At 38.5% G+C, this 2,894-nt stretch overlaps 1 protein-coding gene across 1 annotated transcript in view; it reads left to right on the forward strand.

Annotated features, from left to right (window-relative positions):
* The window catches only part of LOC307237518 (transmembrane protein 100), a 4,368-nt gene extending 4,274 nt beyond the window's left edge, over positions 1 to 94 (forward strand). Inside the window, exon 2 of the mRNA XM_080010242.1 lies at positions 1 to 94. This exon is cut by the window's left edge and continues 4,032 nt beyond it. The gene's annotated coding sequence lies outside the window, so the exon portion shown is untranslated.
* The last annotated feature ends 2,800 nt before the right edge of the window (positions 95 to 2,894 follow it).

Genomic DNA, 2,894 nt, shown 5'->3' on the forward strand with positions numbered 1-2,894 from the left:
ATTATTTTGGGTTGTGTACATAAAGCTATTTTATATTTTTACTGTATATTTAAATGTATTTAAAATTGCCGTATTAAAACAAATGTTCCACGTTTGCCTCCGTATTTTTGAGTATGAGCGTGTGAGGTCACTACAATGTATGTGTTGTGTATTTCAAAAAACAACGACTTTATGTGGCTTAAGTGAGGCGTGAGTGAAAGTTGTATCGGCGTTGAGCGACACAGCGTTCGAGAAGAGTCTTTGGGCTTAAGCGTACACGAGCAGCGGATACGGACACGGGGTGGCCGGTGTCTGCCGCGCCGCTCGGAGGCGTTGAGAAGGAAACTGTGTGTCGCTCACAGGCAACGCTCTGGACGTGAGAGCGTTGCCTGAGAGTTTTCTGACTCCTCACCTCAGATCCGTTGTGCGGAGAGCATGTGGGATTCATTGGCTTTTCATTAAAAACAGACAGAACCACATCCACGGGGATAAAAGACACCCCCTACTGGTAAAATGATTTCATGGAAAAAGAAAAATAACACTTAACTACAGACGGGCAAAGCCAAAAAAGGCAAGCAAAAATAAATGTTTTTAAGTAAAGCAAATATTATGCTGCAACTTCATTAAAGGATAAAAAAAAATCCAATGGAGAATGTGAAGTGTGATGGTTGCCATGGGTTGCTATGGACTTCGGTCACCATTTTTTGAGGATCACTTCCATTCAATTGCGTAGAGAAATATCTAAAATACACGAAATGTATGAATGTGGAGAAAGGAGGGGAGGGAAAGAAGGGTGGAGGTTCCAAGCGGGATGGTTGCTCGATTTTCTGTGGCAGTTTTCCGCCTCAACAAGACTCCAAAGGCGTCTTAAAACTAAAACGCCGACCGACGTTCACAGTCCGTGTGGGTGATCCTCCAAACATGCTCCAGCCATGTGACGGCAGCTTCACAGCCCGTATACTTTCTATACTCATCAGCAAAATAATATGTTTGTTCAAAAATGTGTTAAAAAAAAACCAACGTAGAATTTGAGTGCAAGTTTTGAACATTATTTACTTACTTAGTTATTTATTTATATTTATATATTTGACTCAAAAACAAATACTTCTTTATAATTCAAAAGTAATTGAAATTTACTTCAGTTTTAAACTGAATTTGACTTTAAATTAGTCAAATGAAAAATGGGCTTTGTTCAAACCCCCCCCCTTGCTTCTCAGTAAGTGCGGATTTCTTTGGGAGTAGGATGTCATCTGTACTTCTTTTTTTTTGCTTGTTAGTGAGTCAAAAATAATGAATCATTTGGATGCAATTTATTTACTTTTTTTTTTCTTCTAAAGCTGCTAACAATTAGCAAGTAATCCGTACTTCTGTTTTTTCTTTTACTTAGTATGGGTGGAAATCTGTCATAATTCACAAATATATCATAAAATAAGCAAATACAAATGGAAAAAAGATGAATACAATCCACAAATCTGTATTAAGATAAGGAATATTATTGTAATTTATTTATTATTTATATTTGTGAATTTGTGAAACAGAATTCTTTGCATATTAATAAGTATACAACACAATAAGTAAAATGTAGAATTGTGTGCATTTTTTAACAGCTTTTCAGGGCTTCCATACTTACGGGTAATTTAAGGTGCAGTGTCTAGAATTAAGTGGCATCTAGCGGTGAGGTTGCAGTTCGCAAACAAACTGAATACCCCTCCCCAAAACAGCGGCCTCCGTGGAAGAGACGGTGCCCACGAGACTACGAAAGTTGCGAAAGTTGCAAAAGGCCATCCTTAGCGCCAGTGTTTGGTTTGTCTGTTCTGGGCTACTGGCCGTGCAACATGGCGGCCTGCGTGAAATGTACCCGCTCCCTATGTAGAATAAAAAAACAGCTCATTCTCAGGTAACGCCAACACAACGACTTTTATTTTCATTGGATTATATACTAATAATAACATACTTATGAATATTAGATTCCATTTCTGCCAAGTCCGTTCCGTAAATTCTACACACTGCACCTTTAACTGCTTGTAAGACGTTTTTCGATTTTTTCTTTTTCCAACCACAAGTATCTAAAAGGGAACGTTCCCTTCTCGCCCTCCACTTGTCACCATTTGATGAACACTGACATCATGGCTCCAAAAACCCTGTTGTTAGTGCTGAAAGAGAGAGGAGGACGGGGGCGGAGAGAGGAGGGGGGGGGGCAGAGACAGAGAGAGAGTGGTGTTTAGCTTGGAATGAGGGAGGGACTGGGAGGGTTTTCTGGGGATGGAATGGTCAGTTGAGTGGCCGGGGGTCATCATGGATTAACAGGAACCAGCTGCAATCGACTCATCCGCCTCAATCTCAACAACCTCCAGCCTGTTTTTTTTTTTTACAAAGGCTTGTTATTGTGTAACTTGATACCAGACGTCGAGGAACCTACTCAGAAGATAGATAGATAGATAGATAGATAGATAGATAGATAGATAGATAGATAGATAGATAGATAGATAGATAGATAGATAGATAGATAGATAGATAGATAGATAGATTGACAGACAGACAGACTGACTGACTGACTGACTCACTGACTCACTGACTCACTGACTGACTGACTGACAGATAGATAGACAGACAGATAGATAGTTCGATTCAAGATTCAAGATTCAAGAGGTTTATTCGTCACTTACAAATACATTCTTTCATACATATATGCAGTGAAATGAAATGCAATGCACCCGGTGATAACACACAATATGTCCTAGGAAAATTTCTTTCTACTAGACCAACTAACTGATTCCTAAAATGTAATACAGTAAGTCGAATACTTATAGAATAAAATAAAAATATATAGAATAAAATAAAATAAAATAAAATGGAATAGATAAAGGGAATAGGCTTGTGTATATGGGATAGGCAATTAGTACAGTATATACAGA

The sequence above is a fragment of the Zeus faber genome, assembly GCF_960531495.2.
Source record: "Zeus faber genome assembly, chromosome: 11".
NCBI classification, from domain to species: domain Eukaryota; kingdom Metazoa; phylum Chordata; class Actinopteri; order Zeiformes; family Zeidae; genus Zeus; species Zeus faber.